Raw genomic sequence first — 22,352 nt, 5'->3', positions numbered from 1 at the left:
GGGAAAAAAAAAAAAAAAAAAAAAAAAAACAGAGGTAGGAGAGGAGGGGGAAAAAGCAGCAGCCTCACAGACTGGCAGACAGGCTCCCCTCGTCCTGGATCAAAGATAGAACTTGAGACAGGAGGGCAACATTTTTCCTAGGAATCCGTTGGAATCCTCATTTTCTACTTTTAACTCAAATTCCCCCAAGTCATTTTCTCCCTTCCCCCTGTGGATTTGTGCCTCCCTCTTCCGGTCCCCATTCTAGAACTTTCCTGAGGAGGAAATCTATTTCTTCTGGGGGGAGGGGTTCCCCATTTCATGCCTTCAGATTATGAATGCTTAATGCACCCCCTCCCTTTATCCACTCCCCCAAACGAATGAAGGAAGCAGGAATACAGTAACTAGTAAAAATTGAGAATAAACTATGCTGCCTCTTGCAGTTTAATACAGTTTTAACTAATGAAATTTTTTGTTCTGTTTTGTTTTAAGAGAAGAATAATGGGGGAAACACGGATCTTTTATTTTAGGAAACTGTTATGGTAAGATGTATGTCAGACTTGACAAATGGAACTAACGCTCTTCGGCTGCTTCTTGTCCTTGTCTTAAACAGGAATTAAGTTAAACACAGTGCTGACTGTTAATTACATGTTTACTGGCTAATGAAAATTACAAATGGTTTTGCCACCTCAAACAATGATGAAAACTCTGAAGACACTGTAATTATATACTTTGAGCAAAATAACTCAGAATATTGATCATAAGAAGTGTAAATCTTTTTTTAACTATTCATTAATACCATAAATATGGGCTACAGAAGTTTTTCCTTGCGGTTTGTCTCATCAGTTATACCGAGTGGATGGATGATGAAGCTCCTCTGGGGAGGTGGTGAACTCATTCTTAGTAGAAGGAGGCCACTTGTGTAACTGGGGGGGTGCCCCCTCCCTTTCACCCCCTCCCCCTTCAACCCCAGCAGAAGGTCAGGGATAGTTGAACAGGGAGGACGGGCTCAGCGCAGGTGAAGGTGATCACAACCCGGCCTCTCCTCTCCCCTGCCCTCCTCTCCCCTCCTCCCCCTCCTCCCTTTCCTGGCAGGTCTGATCGATGATGCTTCTTCCAGCCTGGGCGCCTGTAGGATAACCTGGCATTGGGAGTTCCTAATGGAGGACCAGTTAGACCAGGCCACTCACCATAACCCTGACAACTTAAATTCCCTCCTTCGGAGATGGCTAGGGCAGTTAATTGCAAAAGAAAAAGAAATAAAGTTGGGGATGGAGGTGGTAAGTGGCTCAGGCTGCCGAACCAGAACTAGGTTTGGGAGTAGAGAAATATTTGTTGTCGTTTAACTTTGGCCAAAGAGTTGTAGTGCTGGCAGCCACTCAGATCTCTGGGGTCAAAGGTGAGGGCTGCACTAACCCTAAAGGCTGTCCTGGCCTGGCCAGAAGGCCAAGCTGGCAAAGGAATGGGTGTCAGTCGTACTGCCTAGCACTTCGGAGGAGTTGCCTGTGAAACCTACACACAGGGCATAGTACTGAGCCCGCCTGGCCTGGCCAGAAGGCCAAGCTGGCAAAGGAATGGGTGTCAGTCGTACTGCCTAGCACTCCGGAGGAGTTGCCTGTGAAACCTACACACAGGGCATAGTACTGAGCCCCGGTTTTAAGTGGAATATTGAAGATTTTTAAAAAGTGCCCTAGGCTCGTGGGGCTGTACTCCTCTTTTCCCCTGAGAATTCCCAAGGCGCTAGTCTTTGTCTTAGAAGGAATGGAGTTTCTGAATGGTGTGAAAGGGACAGAGAGGGTCGCTTCAAATCGATTTTACTTGTCCTTTCTGTCTTTTCGGATCAACGCCCTTCAATGGGCACAGAGGTGCTCTTTCAACCAAAAACTTGTGCTACATTTTCTGCCTGTATTGGTGCTAAATACAATAAGCACTGGGCAGATTTTTTTCTTTGCTCTCCAAAGCAAGAAAGCACCCTAATTAAATTGTTTTATATGGACAGTCAAGACGGACCAATTAAGTATGCATTAGTATAAAGGTATAGTCTCCAGATAAGGCGGTTTAGAAAATCACGTGTCGGACAAAGGAGAGGGTGGTAGCATTTGGGAGGGGTGTTGTGGGCCCCTCAAGGTCACGCACCTTCCTTTTGGGGCCCCAGGGGAATTGCAAAGGCCCTGGCCCCAGGTGACAGGTGAACGGCAGTGTTGGAGACTTTCAGGCCAGCGCCCTTAGCCTAAGAGCGGTGGAACCCAAGGGGTGGTATCCCTCACATCCTACTGGGGCAACGCAGCAGTCCCAGGTGGCGAGTCCCGTAGGACGCAGCGAGACCGTGCCACACTCCAGGTCGGGCCCACTGGCCGGGGTCCCAAATTCAGGGTGTGGCCCTGCAATAATGAAATAGAGTGAGCCCTAGGCAGGCCTGGAGGGAAAGGGGTTGCAGGAGACACCGACATTGCCACGCCAAATCCCTCTGGCAGCCAAGATCGGGTCAGGAGGCCCCCTCCCAACACCTCCAAGATAACACGCGTTTTCTCATCTAAGGAAAAGAAAGCTTCTCTGCGAGCAAAGTAAAGTTCTCAGCCGACGCCGTCCGCCCAAGCGGCGTCGAGGACCGGCCGCTGGAGTAGCGGAAGGGCCGCAGGTCGGAGAAAGGGTAGCGAGGACAGCGGCTACCCGTCCCGCGAACGCTGCTCTGAGCTTCTCCACCCACTTTCCGCCCTCGGAGGTGTGGGCGGGCGGAGAGCATCTCTCCCCCAAGGAGACGACCCCCAGAGCAGGGGCCGGGCCTCCCGGCGACGGCGCAGGGCTGTGATAGGTGGTCCCGCGGCCACAGGGGCGCGAGCGCGGCACGCTGCCTCCAGAAAGGCTCGCGGGGCGCACGGGGCACCCTTGGGGGCGGGGAGGGATGAGTGGGGGCGAGAAGGAGGGCCTAGGGAAGTGGCTGAATGTCAAAAGTAAAAAGGTTGAAAAGCCAATTTTCCAGGCTCGCTTTAGCCCCTCTTCTGCTGGTTGCAGAGGCCGTAAATCAGCGACCGGCAGCGAGGGCGGGAGGAGCCCCCTCGGCGTGCTCGGCGCGGCCCCGCCTGGACCGTGCGCACCTCCCGGTGGGCCCCGAATCGATCCGAAGCCTAGCTGAGGATGTCACCGCACTAAATATTTACTGATCACACACAAATAACCGGGGCTCGAACGATTTTCCCTGTGAGGAGAGCGCAGAGAGAAGGGTAAATCATTTTATTAGTGTGGATAAAGCCCAGAGCACACTCCGGGCTGGAGTGTTTTAAGATGTGTCTTCAACAGGATGAAAAGAGTTAGGGAAATCGATACAGAGTGATTAGAAGCCCCCGGGGTGACGAAGGGGGACGAGGCTTTCAGGGATTTGGCGAGGCTGAGAAGGGGGAGCAAGCCTCACGGGGGCGGTCCGGCCACCGCCTGGGAGATCCCCGGCGCAGGCCTCTGTCCCTCCCTCCTCGACGGGAGACGCGAGGGTGCAGCCAGCGGCAGGGAGTCCGCGGGGGCCCGCCTTCGCGGGGACTGCGCCGGCTGACGACTGTGCCGGCCGCCGCCGGGCCGAGGGCTTGGGAGCCACGGGCTCGACGCCGCAAGCGGCAGTGGCTATCTGGCCACCGGAGTTGATCGCAGGCGCGGCGCGGGGACGCCGGCACGTTCCCCCACACGCGGTCTCTCCAGGCAGACTCAGGGAGTAAAGGTGTGGCCCAAACGGGTAGCATTTCTCCCCCCTGGCATTTCGGGGGCTCCTCCCAGCCGCGATCCTCAATACCCCCGAACTTTCTCCTTGATAAATAGCTGCTCCTCATCTCCTTTAATATTTTTAAGAGGATCCAGTGTCCTGACACTGCTAGCCGGCTTTCCCTCTCACCCACCCGGTGTCTAGGGTGGCCACCGGGTGGCGGAACCCGCTGGGGACCGCAGGGCGAGTGGATTCCAGGTTTACAGCTCGGCTCTTGGGCAGGTGGAACGACATCTGAGGCCGAGGAGAAAGGCAGGGGGCAGGGCGACATACACCAGCGAACCCCCAGGATCTCTCCGTTCTCGCCAGGTCAGGAAATCAGCTTTGGGGTTGTCAGACCACTCCCCAGCGATGGAAACACACCTGCTCCCCCCTCCCCGCCCCCCAGGCTGGGTACCAGGAGCTGAAGTGGCGGAGGTGTAAAGGCTTGCTGCGCTTGGTGAAGTTAGCAAGGCTCTGGAGGGAAGTTTGCTGGGAGAGACAGCAAAACCTTCTCCCCAACCTCAACCAGCAAAGTCCTGGCGCGAAAATGGCTTTTCATTTTCCGAAGCGCGAGTCTCGCTTGCTACTGTGAACAAATCTTGTGGTTCGAAACAGCTGCAAATAATCAAGTAGGCACTAATTTCGAGGGGAAAAGGAGGCGCGGAAGGTGAGGAGAGGGGAGAATTTTTTTGTTCTTCCTTTTCCCGCTCCTCACCCTTTACTGCTCTTTTTGAAGAAACTGATAACTTGCTACATTCATTCATTCATTCATTCATTCATTCATTCAGAAAGGTTCCCCCCGCCTCTCTCCACCCCTATTGCTCGGTTTTCTTGGCAGTTTGAGGGATTCAGTTCAGGTTGCCCTGCTTAGCGATGTGTTCAGGTGTGAGGCGATCGGTTCCTCGAATTCCTTCCCGGGTAATCCTCTAATTCCTGCGTTGGAAGCTCACAAGCATCGCTGACCTGGAGGGTGTCAGGAGCCGGGTCTCCATTAACCCTTCTTGGTCTTGGCCAGAGCGAAGGTTAACTACACTAATCTACCAAAAGGGGCTGTAGTAAAAAGAAAGCCAGTTAGGAAGAGAGGGAGGGAGGGAGGCGAAAAGAGTAAATTCACTCTAGTTGCAAGGATTTTAGAGCTCTCTGCCCTTCACTGATCCTCCCCATCTCCACCCTTGCTATGAAATCGGGTTTCCATTGAGAGAGACAACAGTCTCATCCATCAATGCAGCACAGTCCATGGAAATGGACTTTAGGGGACAAGAAAGTATAATGTAGTGAAATATTTTCTTCTCTTTAACTGACCACACAGTTTACTTTAAAAAATATTTCTAAAATGTATATAAGAGTAGATTATTGGGGTGGAGTGTTGAAAACTAAAACAACAACAACAACAACACATAGTTTAGCTTCGCTCATTTAAATAAGGGCTAACACAGAATTTTGTCAGTAGCCAGATTATAGCCATAAAATCTAGATGAGATTAGAAATATATATTCTACTGGCTTCAAACCTGGTGCCATATTAATGTGTGGTTAAACGATAGTCATGTGCAGGAAGGTGTATGCACATGGATGTGTATATATTCTAATGGTGTGAGAAGTTTCTTGATGGATTAAAGTTTCATATACTCGAGCATCAGATAGAGGCTGTCACTCATGCGTATATTCCTGGAGTCTGGCAGAAAGCAGTGCAAAAAAGAGTTTTGAATGAGCTCCTTGGAATCACTATTGTTGAGATACAAGCTGAAGCAACTTTGTAAGGGTAAAGTATTGTGGCTTGCAAACTCACAGAAAGACACTTCAAAGTAAAAACATCAATTTTCCATTTTGTATCTTTGGCAGGGCACTTAAACAAAAGATAAGTATCTTTTACCTAATACATTTATAGAAAAATTCAGGGATATGCTACTCCATTTTACTTTTCAATGGACTGAAGAATTAAAGGAGAATAGACTCTAGCTAGGGATAATGGCATAAGGGGACTCTCTGCCCATATAACCAAGCCTGATGTGGGATATACATGCTTTTATTATTAATATTATATTGCACGGCACCTCCTGCTAAGAAAGTTCTAAATACATCTAAAGCCATGTGGACATCAGTTCTTATTTAGAAGTGGACAGAGTTAGAATGATTGTTTGATTTTATATTTTTCTCTTCCTCAAGAACCTGCTAATAAAATCTCTAAAATGACTCCGAATTTTTGGTACAACAACAACAACAACAACAACAAAAAAGCATTAATCAAATAATATCAAGTGCCAGTCATTTAAAAGTGAAGGTGTTAGAAAGACAAATATCCAGATAAATTAATATTGTTAATTAGCTGCATCTGTGTACTTAAACTACAAGCAGAACAACAAAGAGAATTTATTTGATTTGATTTCCTTTAACCACAAACTCAAGGTAAATTTCAGGAGAAAAATAATTTAAGGAGGAATTTCTGTTCTACAGGTTTTTAGAAGGCTTTCCCCCCCCTAACAGTTACAATATAAAGCATATAATTAGAGAAGCAAGTAGATGGAGACAGACACACTGCCATTATAGAGAAATATTATGCATGAATTTAGAAAACATTTAATTAATTACATTACCAACCTCATTTTTCCTTTTAAAATGCTGATTTCTTGAAATGTTGAAGGTACATGTTAAAAATAAATATATAACTTTTGTACAGAATTAGAAAATGGCTACTTAACATCATATTCAGCTTCTTGGCCATAGAAGTACTAGCTTGAGAATGTAGAAAGTGTATCATTTCGATAAAATTTACACTGGTCTTTTTATTTTGAATACAGGGTAAAGAAAACTATTTTTCCTATCTATCTATTAAATTTTTAAAAATAAATCAATCAACCTCATTCAAGAAATTCTTGTGTACTTGACCGAGGTAAATTGATTGAGGTGATGTCACTTTAAATAGTTAAATAACACTGAAAACATTAAAGGAAGAGAATATTGACTTCAGTGAAAAATGTCACATTGTTTTTTTTTTTTTTTTGACAGGACCACATCACATCACATGTTAGAAAGAAGAAGTTAAAAAATTAGGGAATGCCATTTCTTTGCAGAATGCATGTTAATAATGTATGTATTTACTTCTAGAGATATGATTCAAGTTTTCATTTTACTTGTACTTTGTTGCCACATTACCAAGTAATTTTTAAAAGCTAGGATTGTAAAATTTAAGCAATGGGGGTTTTTAAAAGATATTTTTCTTCATAGTCTTCTCTGAGCAATAAAAACTTATGCTTATTTACTCATTGATTTTCTTTTCATGTGATTTTGGTTAATTTAATGGCTTTTTAAATTATTTGCTAAAGTCTACATTGTACATACATTTAAATCAAATTCAAAGGCATCAGATCTTTTTCAGAAAGTGCAATTGGTTGTTCAGTTACTGAAGAGCTGCTATTTCAGTCCCCCAGGTTCTCTTAAAAACAAACACCTAAACCTGTTCTTCTTTCCTAACAACTCTTAAAACTTCAACTTGCATGGCTGTGGATGAATATTTAATATAAGAACCTTTAACTCTCTTTTCCTGTTTACCTACAAATGCTCTTAATTTGTCTTTTATGCTTATGTACTTTAAAAAGCATTAGTCAGTATGCAAGAATTATCCACTCCCTTTTAAAAGCCAGTAAATAAAAATCCTTACTATAGAAAAGAGGTGCGATGTTTATTCTGAAGTTTCAATAGCATACAAAGTTTTCTTAATAAACTAGAAGAAACTGTATCCCAAATAAATTAAAATAGGGCAGCTGTTGGATATGGTTTATATTTATGTTATTCTGCCTTCTTGCCTTTGGTACTAAGGTATTTGGGTTTTTGTCTTCATATGCTTTATTTGCTAACAGAGTGAATTTTTGAAATTAAAAAAAATTCAAAGTGTTTTGCCTTTGTAGCAGAATGCATTATTAAGTTGAAAAATAATATTCACTTTTGTGTTCAAATTTGTATGTCTAGACAATAATAAGGAGGTGCCATTGTGCAAAATGCCCCCTCCTCCTTCAAACAAACAAAAAATTACATATGTTAGCTAAAGAGAAAAACAATTCTTAGGATTTAGTGTGTTGGACATACAGACACATTGTATTTACAAGGGAACTCTTAAGGGTTTTTTTCATCTTAACTATCTACTAAGGTGAGACGTTTCAGTTTTATATGTAATTTTTGAATCTTAAAGCAAGTTTTAACAACACATCATTGCAGGCTTTCTAAAGTGAAGGGAGATTTGAAAAATAAGCGTCCAAAATAAAAGACAGAAAAATGATAAGGCATGTTGAATTGCCTCAGTTTTTAGGGACATTACAAAAGACTTCTTTTAAAAATTATAGTAACATGCTTTTCCATCTAGTACAAACTGAAATGATTATAGGAGAAAAAAAAAAAAAGAAAGAAAAATATTCCCTTCCACTCTCCCCCACCAAAAATCCCAAAACAACAACAAACAAAACAAAACAAAAACAAACCTAAATCCTAAACCCCACAAAAGAAGCCCCTTACCACTTTGGGAAAGTTTCTGTGTAACCGTGGGTCCTGCCAAAGCTCCCAGTTGGTCAACTTTTTAAACACGGCAGGCAATGGTTAGACTGGAGCCAGGAGCTTGGCAGCCTGGGGAAGGAGGCAGACTTTTGGAGTTCAACTCCAGAGACCTACCACTTTGAGTTAAACTTGGGAAAGCAACTGTTGAAAGTTAACCTCTCCTTTCCAAAGGAGGGTTGCAGAGGCAAGACAGTGAGAACTGATATAAGCCATTTTATTCTTTTCTAAGGCATTCCTAACTTTTATGATTTCCCCCCTCCTTCCTTTACTATCTGTCTTTGTGCCTCCAGGGCCAGTGAAAGAGCAGGGCAGATTCTAGATTGCTTTCAGAGTTCGCCTTCTCTGATGATGGATTACCATGTCAATTTAAACGGCATAGGATTAATTTGTTTCAATGATTTCTCTTTAGGCTGAATGCCAGCCGTTTTTCTATCTCTCCCCTTACCCTTCAGAACAACAACCCCCAAAAAAAAAAAAAAAAGAAAAGAAAAAAGACCTTCTTTCCATATTCTAAGTTAAGAGACAATAATAGAAATAGACAAGTTAGGTGTAATGTTGCAACACAGTTATAGGTCTGAGTGTTTTTATCTCTGTCTAAGAGGCTGAAACATACAGTCAGTCACATTAAAATGAAATTGGACTCAACATTTATTCAATAAATACTTGTCTTGTAGATAATCCAGTGCCGAGTGCTTTTGACACATAAGGACTTAATTTGTCTTGGATAACAAGTTATTAATATGGTACATTTAAACTTGCTGCCTACAATAAGGTTATTGAGATCTATAACAAACTCAAATGATCATTGTGAAAAATTGTGTGAAGGAAAGAAACATTTTTGAGAATGCAAATCTTTAACGTATATATGCACACACACACAGTAACGCATGTAAGTGCTCATGCACACACAGAGAGTGCCTATATATGTGTGTGTGTGTGTGTGTGTGTATGTATATATGTTTTTTCAGATCACATATGACAAAAAAATGTTCAGTGAAGTTAAAAAAAATTCCATCCATATGCAGATGTATCTAACCCTTCCAAAATGAGAATGTGTCAGAGAGTTCTCTTTTGAAAGATTTCTAAAGTGCACAGGAAAAATACTGTTCAAATCCAATTTCTTTGCAAGACCAAACCCATTATGAGGTTGAAAATGCCACAAAAAAGCACTTAGGTTCAATCCAAAATCAAATACCCCCTCCATATTTTTTCACCTACACTCAACTTACAGCCAGCTTGATCATGCTGCTGGTAGAATAAAGGCAATATAAGTGAAATAATCTATTCCTAAACTGATTATTTTATTTCCCTCCCTAACAAGCGTTCCTCCATTGGATACAAAAGGACAGGAGAGGAATCTCATCCAATGGACTGAATATATTGGGAAAAGTGACTGTTTGAACACTGGGCTTCTTTTCACCACCCTCTTCTCCTAATTGCCTCTCCTTTCCCCAGTATCCCCCATACTGAAATTTAACATCATGATTCAGAATAATAAATTGCATTTTGAATATGAACACAAATGGATTTTATAGCCTTCCCCTTTTCCTCAGCTCTCTCAATGCACAGGCAGGCTTTATTCGAGCAGATTCTACTTTCTAAAGACATATACAATCAGAGACCAATGACTGTCAGAACTGGAATCTATGCAAATTTTAATTTGTAAAAAAGTTGTTAGTTGCTAACCTTGGGGACATTGGGCATCTCTGAGAAACCAAATCTTTGAGAGCTCTCCCTGGGAAATGTTACACATGAGCAGAAAATTCAGGCAAGAAAGGCTAATTGAATGAAGAGGGAGAATTAGGCTAAAAAATAAGAGTACAATCTAGTATCACATTTTCACTAGTGTAACTTGAAATGAAGGTGTCTTCAAGTCACCAGTGATGCCAGAGTGTTTAGATGTTGGCCGCAGATGGGAACACCTATTGAAATGTGTCTGAAGAAGATTAATAGGGCTTGTCACTGTTGGGAAAGCACTGCTTTGCTGTAAATTTCTACCAGCACAAGATGAATTACCGATGAATGCTCACTTATCAACCCCATCACTATCGTTCGACACTAAATCAAATTGAGAAGTTATCTGCAATCAGAAAATTTCTTTTAAAAATAGACATACACCTTTAGGTCCCAATGCTTTAATGATCCCTCTCACAAAACAATTCCCCATCCCATGATGCTTTTTAGCTTAAACAAAATTATTGTATCTCAGTAATGAATATATTTTTAAGTTCACACACAATGGACAGCTGGTCAATACCAACTTTGACAGTATTTTAATAAGGATATGAAAACTTCTTGGAGGTCACCATTTAGTATTTCATAAAATGTGTCCTTTTTCTTTTAGATTTTTCTCTCCTTTACTTGGAAGGCAAAGAAGAGAGTGGGTTTGCTGTCCTAATCCCTGCGACCTGATAGTCATCTAATGCTCTGGTAAGATAACAGTATAAGAGAACTGCCAGTTTAGGTAGAAATAGTACAATAAGATTAAAAGGATGGCAGGGATAATTGAGGACATGCATTTATTCTTTTATAGTGTAATGATGTTTTATACATCTAATTTTTAAGTTTATTTATTTGAGAAGCAAAACAGTGGCATTATCTCTTCCTGTTACCTGTTAAACAGCTCTAAGCATCCAGAGGCTTTCCAACCAGGAATAATAATGTTCTAATAAAACTATTAATCCTTATGTTTTTATAAGATCCTACCTGTGTAAAAAGCATTTTTGCATGAATGACTTGTTAGATTTTTACTGAAATCCTGTATAGCAGATATTTTGAATTCCCATTTTGCTGATGAGTAAACTGAGGCTCAGAGAGTTGTCTGAGGTCGTGAAGCTAATAGGAGTACAGTCAGAATTTGAACTTATCTCTCCTAGGTTCTTTTCAGGATTTTTTCATTTCAAGTAATTATGTAAATAAAGAAGAAGAAAATGATGATAATTATAGCAGCTAAAATATACTAAGTACTAGAACTATGGTGAACATTTACATATGTTAGATTATTTAATCTCTATACAAATCTTTGAGATAGGTGCTGCTACTATTTCCATCATCCAAGAGGGGGAAAAAAATGGGAACAAAACAAAATGAGACTTATGGAGCTTAGGGATCTGCCTGAAGATCACATTGCTAAAAGTTGGGGACATGTTATCCAAATCCAGGAAGTGTGAATTCAAAGCCACTGCCCTATTCTGTGTTCCTGTTTCCACTTGCAAGGAGTCTTGAATTGTACTGAATGGTCACAAGAAATCTCACTTATTTTTGGAATATAAAAGTCCCTTAGACTCAGAGGCAGTGCTTCATGGTGGAATAAGCCCCGGTTTGAAAATACATCAGAAGACGTGGGTGTAAATTCTAGCTTTACCAGTTACTAAGTAGATAACTTCAACCTCCTTGGCCTTTATTTTCTCATCTTTAAAATTGGGTGGTTGGGCCAAGGACATTGCTCTTGGGTGCTTCTCTCACTTATGTTTTATGAGGAAAGAAGAGGGGAACAGAGAAGAAACAGCTGTCTCCAAGGAGGTGAGACTGGCGTTGAGGAAGCTCAGCATTAGATAAGGTCTCCATTTTCTTTCTCATGCCTCCAGAAATCACTGAGTATTTAAAACAATGGTGATTCTTTAGAAAACCATGGAATTAAAAACCTGCAAGAAAACCTTTACCTCCCTTATTTTCTAGGTAAAAGCAAGGAGAAAATCCTGGGGTCTTCAGAGGTTAGAGGACTTACTCAGGGTCACCTACCTGATTGGTGACACAGTTGAAACTGGACCCCTGTCTCTTTGCCTCCCAAACCAGGAATCCTCCCAACCCACCACAACATCTCCTTTACGCTGTGCTCTTTCCTCAACGATAAACATTCTTTAGATTATCTGGTCATATTTCTGTTATAACTATTTCCCTGTTTTAGGAAGTGATACATCGTGTGGATTATTACTGGTTGTAAAATGAAATTTTCCTAATTCTCTCCCACAATAATTTTTCATAAAATTTATTAAGCTAATCAGCCAAATAGTTGAACCTGCAATGGACAATCACACAATAATAAGAATATTCTGTAATCTCCATTAGATCACAATAATACTCTAATCTGTATTTATTACAAACTTCATCTGATGCTTCTATAACCAAAATTGCTAGATTTATGTTCTCTGATGGTTCCTCAATGGGCAAAAACCCATATTTCTCTCTCGCTCTCTCTTTTTCCTGTCCCAAATCACCCTTCCACACACATTGCCTGCTTTGGGAACCCCTGTTTGCGTTTAATCAGATTTTGCAAGACAAAATGTGCATTATTAAGAAATATAAATATTTTCAGAAGGAATCAAAGGGATGAAAGATTGATTCAGCATGTAGATTGGACCTAATTTGAAGCAGCTTTGTCCTAATGAGGGCTACTGGGATACAAAGTCAGGAGCTATTGTGGCCAACAGTTGGAAATTCCAGTGCATTAGAATAACCTGTCAGTATTTCTTCTGCTAGATATGCTAAAACACTTTTTGTAAGATATCTTCTCCAGTCTCTAGGCTAACCAACCTTCCTTGCCACCCATAGGGACTTGTAATAATCATCTTTGTGAAATTATGACTAATTATTTCTTTTCTTTAGAGTTTAGATCAGCAAGTACTACCCAACTTTCACAAGTAAGAAGTTGGCTTAACATAAACTTTCATAAGAACATTTTGGCCTGGAGGTATCTGTATTACAATTTCTTCCTTGGCTTCATAAAAGGTATCACATTATCTACCTGGTCAATCTCTATTGGCTTTCAAAATAGAGACATGGAAAAACTTAATGAGCCTCATTAGGATTATCTGCTTTAAAAACAAAGGCTGCCTCATTTAGCATGTTGCTTTAAAATGTCCCAGCAGAGCTGGGTGGTCATTGCTTGAATACAGGTATTGCTAATTTGGGATCTTTGTTTGTCTGGTAGCTCTGGAAAAAATGCCTAATGGGTAGGTGGAATTTTTATATACAAGGGATCAAATCCTGATTGTTGTATTTTGTTTTTGTTTTCTTCTTTCTTTCCTTTAATCCCACTTTTTGTCCACATGGCCGTGTGTGAGAGATGGCTTGATTTTCTTGATATGGTTCACTCATCCACAGCTGGAATTCCAAAGAGGACTGAAAATGTCTTTAAAATCAACACAACTCAGGGAGCCTGAGAGAACAAGTTTTCCTTTGTTGTAGGGTATAGTATTATTTGCTGTAGGTTTTTTGATATACATTCTAAATTAGGCCTGCAAAGGCATGCTTCATCTTTAATTCATCACTCTCAGCTGAAAGAGATTAGCAATGTCTAGCACGCACCCCTCGTATGGTGCTGACCTCATCAAGTATGGCCTGAAATTAATTAGCCTCATTCATTCCAAATGGGAAAGGATAATGGAGCAGCATTTTAGAGATGACCATCACAAATTGTATGCAGCATATTTAAAAGGCCCCTATTTTCAAACCATGTAGATTAAAATTCTTTCCAGGGTTTACAATATGCCAGAGTTATCAAGGACCCAGAGCAGAGGCTGGTCAGGTTTTGTGTATATATGTTTGTGTGTGCATATGCATGTGTGTGCACATGCGTGCAGATTTATATGTTGCATGAATGTTAATGCCTGTGTATAGATGTGTCCACAACTAGCTGGCTTGCTCTCTAGGATGACACCTGGAATGCTTGACCAACAAAAATCTGATGTTTAGTACTGTTTTAAATGATCTGGTAGGAGAATACATTCAGTGAACTTTTGTTGTTGTTGCCATTAAGTGGAACGTGCCAGCACAAACTATGCTGCTATTTTTCAGTAAGATGCTATTCATAATCTAATTTAGAAATAAAAGCCTCTTAAAGAAATGCTTGACTTTTCTATTTTGAGTTATTTTTGAAACTTCGTGTCTTTTCCCAGTCCCTACTGTTTGATCATATTTTAAAATATGATTGAGGACTAAGTTAGATTACAGAATCACTTAAATTTACCATCTTGCTAAGATTAGCTGATTTTTCCCTTTTGGGGATTGACTAAGGGAGGCCAAATTTTTGAATATCAAAACTGCTTTCTTTTCTAGCCAAAAAAATCTTGACCAGGGTTCTTTGAGATTCTCAAAGATGTTATAATGTTTATTTTTATCAGCAGTAGTTTTGGGACTACAAATTGGAAGAAGAAAAAACCCATAACTTTTTTGTGTTTTCATGTTTTAATTGTTTAAGTTGTATGAAATGTAGTCGACTTATGAAAAGGTATTAGCAGTATTTGGGGGGAATTTTATATAGTGTACATTCCTTAAGAAAAAAATTATCCTAGAATAACTTTGCTTAGTTAAATTAAAAAGTAGATATTTGGTATAATGTAACTACAAAGCTTCCACTTCACTGTTGAAGTGAAAAATGCAGTTTTAGGCAAATAACTCTTCACAGTTCATTGATACATTAATCTCTATATGTAAGTTATCTAATATTATTTTGTCATATAATCAAACAAAAACTGGGAGCATGTTACCTACATCTCTACAAACGTAGGATTTAGAAATTTCTCTAAGCTTACTTTTGTCTAATCTCATCCCAGAAGGCCCCTTTATCTAATGGGCATACAACAGTTATAGGTACAAGATCATCAATCACAAACTGTGAACCTATCATTTTGACATAAACGATATACCTTTAAATCTTCCTAAACCTCTAGCATATAATTTGAGAAAATTAGCTAGCTTAAAGTCTGGGCTTCTGACTTCTGCAAAAATGGAGAAAGCTTAAATTACACAAATTTGATTTTAGAGTCTGTTTAACTGAGCCAGGGATAAAAGATGATGCAATGCAGATCTTTAAGTGTTCATAGCAATAGACAATTTTTCTAATTATCTTTTGGTCAATTTAGAATTTCATGGCAAATAAACGCAATAGTAAATAAAGGAGAATATTCTGCAAAAACAGCTTGACTCATTAAAGCATGTTACCAAAAAAATACGTTACTTTTCTCATAATTATTTATTATTGAGACAAAGGAATTCATGCATTCTATTATATTGCAATTTGTTCACATATGAAACAGTATGTCTCAATTTTTTCTTAAAATTTTTTTAATCAACTGAGGTGAAAATGGCAGAAAAACTGTAAATATAAGGATTAGGCTGTATGAAATTTGAGCTCATTCAAATGACAAACTCGAAGTAAAACTCGGATGAACTTACCAAATTTCATTTGATATCCACCTGAAACTATAAATCCTCTCTTGGCATTTGAGAGTAGAAAGGAGGTTCACCTAAAATTCAAACCAGGTTTTCCCAAACCTAACCCAGACTCACTACCTTTGGGATAAACAAAGGCTGCATTTTGCATTCATAATAAAACTCTCATCCCAGTTTAGCTAATGATGAATAGAGATAAAGGGTTGAGAAGAGAGAACTAGAAGATGTTTTTGGAATTGTTGTTTTGTCTTATTTCAAATTTTCTGTAATGTTCTGAATGTAGGAGACAACAGTATATGAAGCAAATTTTCAATGATGTACGTGGAAGGATGACCACATATGAGCGATAGAGAGGGCAAATTGTCAGTCTTTGGATTGTTAAATATAGCTAGGTTTTTTTTTTTTTTTTTAAGAAGAGCGTGAATGAAATGTTACTAATATTTCTTGAGTACTTATTATAATTAGGCACTGGTCTAAGAACTTTACATGTATCAACTCAGTCTAGTTTACCATAACAGTACCAAGCAAACGTTATTGTTTCCATTTTGCAGATGAGGGAAACTAGGCACAGGGAAGTTACATAACTTGCCCAAGGTTACACTGCTCATAAAAGTGGTTGAACCCCAGGATGTATGGTTCTGGAATCTCTGTACAATGTCTTACTGCCTCAGAGAAAATATGATTATTTTCTCTAGAAATAGAGAAAATATGATTATAATGTTAGTTGAAAAACAAATTGATACAGATCATGAATGGGAGGGATATTTTCCCATTTTTAAACTACTGAGTCCAGTAGTAAATTTAATAAATTTAATGATAAAAGTCAAAGTAGAGAAAGCTTATTCTTGTCTAATCTTCTTATCCCAGAAGTGAGAAGGGAGTTGGTTTCCCAAATCTTCCATAAGCCTTTGCTGTGTTTCCATGTGGAAAACTACATTATATGTAGGATGTCTTAGTGCTAAAGAGATAGAGATAAACCATGTAGAATTATTTTCTCTAGAAATAGAGAAAATATGATTATAATGTTAGTTGAAAAACAAATTGATACAGACCATGAATGGGAGGGATATTTTCCCATTTTTAAACTACTGAGTCCAGTAGTAAATTTAATAAATTTAATGGTAAAAGTCAAAGTAGAGAAAGCTTATTCTTGTCTAATCTTCTTATCCCAGAAGTGAGAAGGGAGTTGGTTTCCCAAATCTTCCATAAGCTTTTGTTGTGTTTCCATGTGGAAAACTACATTATATGTAGGATGTCTTAGTGCTAAAGAGATAGAGATAAACCATGTAGAATGTAAAGAAAGGAAGTATAAAAATGACAGGGTGCAAGATTGAAACGGAGAAAAAAATCGAAAGAACTAAAAAGTATAACTTGGCTAAGCAATAGTTAGTAGAGAACTTAATAGCATTCTAGAAATATTTAGAAGAAAAATAAGTGTCTAAAAATATCACTAGGGAGGTTGAAAAGAAGCAAAAAGAAAGGTCTAAGAGAAAAACAAATTAAGGGAACTTTGTTAGATTTTGTCCTTGCCTTGCAAGATGCACAATGAAAGATATTTTCTTAGAATATGGAAGCCCTAGCCACAGATTTCACAGGAAAAGAAAATTTTGTTCGCTGCTTTGTGTAGGTCGAAGCAGAAAGACAGGCTAGATATATGGTTTTAAAATGCTTTAAATAATAAAAATAATAAGTGGAATGCCCTCACAACCTTTATATTTGCTGTCATTTAATCTTCATGATGAATTTGCAAGATATATATTACTAACTCTACAGTGTAGGTCGAAGCAGAAAGACAGGCTAGATATATGGTTTTAAAATGCTTTAAATAATAAAAAATAATAAGTGGAATGCCCTCACAACCTTTATATTTGCTGTCATTTAATCTTCATGATGAATTTGCAAGATATATATTACTAACTCTACTTTACATATGTGGAAACAGAGGCTCGGGGGGTTGTTTTCTGTCCAGGGTTAGACAACCTGTATCCCTATGATTCCTTCCCATGCCTGGTCTCCTTCTAGAACACCACGCTGTATTCTTTCACACAACCCTTCAATGATTTTGCTCAGAAGATGATGTCACAATACAATTGGTTTTCCGCCAAATTCCTTACAGCGTATTACCCTCACAGAACATACCGATAAGAACAGATCACGTTGGAATGAGACCTAGACCTGCTTCTGAAATCCGGCTGATGTCTTCTAGGAGGTGGCCCGGTCTGCCCAGCTCTTCCAGAAGCTGTGCGTGTTAAGTAAACACACAGCAGTCGGCTCGGATGTAGGAGCAAATGAGAGATGGATGAACATAGGAAAATGGAGCGGAACTCTCCAGTAGGCCCCCAGCCTCCTGTGTCTACAGGCTCCCAAATGAAATCACCTAACTGTTTATAGGAGTCTTAGTGCTGATGAAAAGAGCGAATTACACGCCAATCCTTTCCCTGCCAGTGGAGAAAAGTTCCAGATTCTTTAAAAAGTATGTAAAGCATCGATCTGAAAAGTGGTAACAGCATTTGGGACCAATTACCCAGATTAAGAGGCAACAATGATCTGTTTACACTTTGTAGCCAAGAGCCCTTTGGCTCTGGTCCATAAACTGGAGATTGTAAATTGTAGGAATTTCAGCCTAACATTGACTTCTCTTTTGACCTGTGTGTCTGAGTATAGGGAAAAGCAAGTAGGAAAATCCTGTTCTTGCTTGCCCTAAAATTTCAATGAATGGAACTAAATAATGTTTTCTAGGTAAGACATTTAACACGTAGATCTCTCGCAGTGAAGGCATGGGTTTTATCACTCTGAAGAGTCTGACTGATGTGTATGATGTGGCAGGTTGCCACTCCTCAAAAATTATTTTTGTAGAAGTTAGAAAATCAAGGCTCCCTGCCACCTTTTTAAAAAATTACTATAGCACTCTGATTTAACTCCATTTTCCAATGCATTTTGTATTAGTCAGTAATAAATGGTGGACAGTGAAATTATCACCATGAAAACTGTGCTGCCAAGGATAATTAGACATAGATTGTGGCAAATACAGACATTGGGGGCAAAAAAAAAAAAAAAAAAAAATGCTTCTAGAACTTTTGGCCAAAACTCTGAAATTGATAGGGGTTTGAATTGTTTAGGACTGAAATGTAGGTTTTTCCCTCTACAAAGAAGGAGCAGTCCCCACTTCCCATAACTCTGATAATTCTTGAAGTTTTTGAAAATATTCATCTTTCTTTTAACATAATCCTGATGTTAAGGGCTTGACCTTGCCAGGAGGGAAATCGCCACGGAGGTAAAGTAGCAAGGAGGAGAAATGTGAGGTGTCTGTTCCTGAAGCTCAAGCTTGCCACATGCAGCGGTGTTGAGTTGACGTCACTATTTTACCTATAGCCTTAATGTATAGGTGTCCAGAGTATAAAATTTTAACCACACTAAATACCACCTCTAGACCCTCAAATTGAGAAATAACCACAGGCATTGACTGAGTTCTTCTTTTTAAAGTTCCGTCATTTGGCTAGCCATTTAGATGTAAACACGACTGAGGCTGTCATTGTGGAGTGTTGTGGAAGTCTTGGAGTTGGAAAGCCTTTTTTATTGAGTCATCCAGCATGCACTGAATGCAGGGCTATTTACGTGATGACATTCCAGAACCTTCACTTGCCAATGTGCTTTTTTAATAAAAACTGGACAAAAAAACCAACTTTATTCAATTTTGGATTTTTCTGACCCTGGTTTATCTCAACAATTTACCTTTTTCTACAATGTCAGAGCTTCATGACATTTACAATTAACTCACAAATTAACTTAGAAATGATAGTAAGCTCTCAGCTAAATGATATAGTGGCCACTGGGGACCAGACCAATTTTCTAGAATAAGGTTAGGACTAGGTTGCTCTGTAACAACACTAAGGTTGGTGTGAGAGGAGAGACATTGTCCGCTTCTAATTCTGGCTGGGTACTCAGCTCTCTGATATTTCTCCATCTATAGAAAAAAGATAATCTGCTTTAAAAATCTTTGGAATTCAAGGCTCCATAATGGAATAAAAAAGTCATAGAATCCTACCTTTGGAAGGAAGATGGAGGGCATTGGTCTAACTTCCTGCTGAACCCAGAATTCTGGAGATGGGCAGATGGTCAAGTGGATGCTGACTGGACACTTTTCATGAGTTGCACATTCAAGGCAGGTATACTAAATGTGTGACAGTTCTGCCAGTTTGGCCAGGGCCACCTAAAGAGAGAAAGGGGAAGGGCTCACTCTCCCCAAGGCTGCAACTTTTGGGGTGTTTTGTTTTTAGGAAGCTTTGTTCCTTGTATGGGAGCAAAAATCTATGTCTCTGGAACATCTTTCCATTAGGTAAGTTTCTGTCTTCAGAGGCAATATAATTGAATCTTGTCCCTTTACCATGTGATAGACCCTCAAATATTTAAGATAACTATTATATGTCTCAGTCCACTGCTTTTGTTTTACTGGCTAAATTTCCCAGTTCCCCATATGACATGGATTCAAGAGATTTTGCTTTCCTGAGTTAGCCTTGGTTTGCTAGAGTCTCTCTCTCTCTCTTTTCTTTTTTGGTACTGGCTGGTACAGAGATCTGAACCCTTGACACTGGTTTTATAACACCACACTCTAACCAACTGAGCTAATCAGCCAGCTCTCTGCCAGAGTCTCTTAGGAAGTGTCCCCAAACAAATAAAACACTCAGAATTTATGTGGCCACCATGGGCAGTGTCTGTCCACTGTGTCATGTGACTGTCTTTAACAGAGCCCTTCATTAGGGAAGATCCCCCATACCCTGCAGTCAGATCTCAATCATCTGGGGGCTTGTACAGGAGATTTCTTGCATTTAAGAATGTCTCATGTTTATCCCCATTAGATTTCATTTTGTTTTGGCTTTTTGGCAGCTTTTGAGTCTGTCTCTTTCATCTTTTATTCCTTTATGAATTGACTAGCATTTTATTTTATTTATTTCATTTTATTTTCAGTTTTGCCCAATCATTAAACTAAATATTACAGATGTCAGGGTTTCTGGGGTTTCTGGGGTCTTCAATGTCACTAGTGATTATGTTAAGAATAGTTGCATGTTTGTTTCTTCAATTAGCTCTTAAGTAGTGGTTAATCACAGGGTCTCTGAAAGTAGATCTGCCTAGGTTTAAATCCTGGATCTGCCAATATGCCAGGTATGTGGCCTTGGACATGTTAATTTATCTATGCCTCAGTTTCTGTGGTAGATTCTCAGGCCATAGGTAGACTATATGCTAAAAAATAAATGTTTTAAACATCATCCACTGTTTGGAAGTTTCTACATCTTCTACCTTTCCATTAACAATAAAAATGAAGCTCTGACTTGAGGAGAGATCTTGATTCAAGTACACAGCAACATAATGCTCCCTTGGTTCAGCTTCAGTATGTTAAATCAAATACTCATCAGGCTGAAAATTTAAATCTTCCAAATATCTTTTACAAGTAATTCCCTTTGAACTTCTGTCCATGCTAATTAAACACGGTTGGTATTTTCCTCCTTCTGTATTAATACAGTTGAGCTCAAAGAATAAAATTCACCTGTGTTTTCTCCTTTGTATGTGTTCAATAGGTACCCCTGAAGCAATTACCTACTGCCAGATGTGGGAGGAGCCATTCTGTAGGAGCAGGGGCCACTGGTAATATGATATGTGGTTGTTGTGTGTGTAATGTGCTAATACTTTTGACAGCAACCATCCTAGAGGGGTGTAGCAAATCATTTGAAATTTGTACACAGACTGCCCTATCCATTACGCATCACCCATATCATACCCATAATCTCCCAAGGCAGATATGCTATTACACTCAGCGGGCCAAGGGCTGCCTGTGCTTATATACACACAACTCCCACTGACTCTGCGCCACCGAGACACTTCAATGAGAGTTGTCAGCAGCATAAATTTAGCCAAGTACAGTCACGACCACAGCAGGCGCAGTTAAACTGAGAGACCTGGCTGTGTGTTAAAAAGGCTGAGGAAGAACAAAAAGGCTGCCAGTTTTCATAAGAAATCTTATCCCCAGAGCATTAGGAACTGTAGCCTGATACTCACTACACTCTTCATCCCAGTCCCACAACCTGCGGATCCCAGGCTGGGACTTGGAAGCAGCTAAAACAGATGGGGCATTTTCAACAAAGGTCTGCTACAGGGCATGAAACTGTGCCTCGCATCCAACCTTATTATGTGAGGGAAAAATTCCCCATAGATGATCTATAGAACATTTATTTATCAAATTTAAAGGGACATCTTGGAACCAATGAACTTTAAGTATAGAAAATTTAAAATACATAGTACAAAAACACAAAGATGCTCAGCTTTTGAAAGTCACTAGTCTATCCAGTTTGAAACACATTGTTATAATATGTTATAGTACATAAGGTGTGTATTGTCATGCTGATATAATAATCGCTGTATTCATCCTTTCATAGTGATTTCCGGCATCCTGTCTGATGTGATTTTTTGAGAAGTCTTTTTTGGCCTCTGAGACATCTCCAAATCGTAACTTCTAAGTGATCAGGTGTTACTGACCTCAAGCCCTGGTTGAGGTAAATGCCAGGATTTAATCTTCACTCCTCAGAGTCACAACCCTCACTGTTGTGAACAGTGACATCTATTCTTAATCATTGAAAGTGCTGTTGCTTGGCAAGCAGAGCCTGGGTTTGAGTCCCAATTCATGCCATACTAATTGTGTGTCTAGGGCATGTTGCTTAAAATTTGTAAGTCCTGTTTTTCTTATTTATATCCTGAAGTTAACAATCACTTCTTCATAGTGATGCCATGAGGACAACATCAGAAAAGATATGTGAAAGCACTTAGCACACGCATGCACTCTAATGAATAACTGCATGCGACGGCTCCCGTGTATGGCACCATGTATGCCATGTATGTAGACACTCAGTGAAAGCTTCCTTTTTTCTTATTCTTCT

General features: G+C 39.8%; 1 long non-coding RNA gene across 1 annotated transcript in view; it reads left to right on the top strand.

The window, feature by feature from the left end:
- LOC103586028 overlaps positions 1-21,941 on the top strand; it is a 23,545-nt gene extending 1,604 nt beyond the window's left edge. The window contains exons 2-4 of the long non-coding RNA XR_550116.1: positions 10,598-10,683; positions 21,000-21,066; positions 21,855-21,941. This is a non-coding gene — a long non-coding RNA (uncharacterized LOC103586028). The remainder of the gene's footprint in view (positions 1-10,597; positions 10,684-20,999; positions 21,067-21,854) is intronic.
- Positions 21,942-22,352: the final 411 nt, after the last annotated feature.

Source organism: Galeopterus variegatus, unplaced genomic scaffold, assembly GCF_000696425.1.
Source record: "Galeopterus variegatus unplaced genomic scaffold, G_variegatus-3.0.2 Scaffold298, whole genome shotgun sequence".
NCBI lineage: Eukaryota > Metazoa > Chordata > Mammalia > Dermoptera > Cynocephalidae > Galeopterus > Galeopterus variegatus.
Note: the sequence above shows the minus strand (reverse complement) of the source record. Positions and strands in the feature narration are given on the sequence as shown.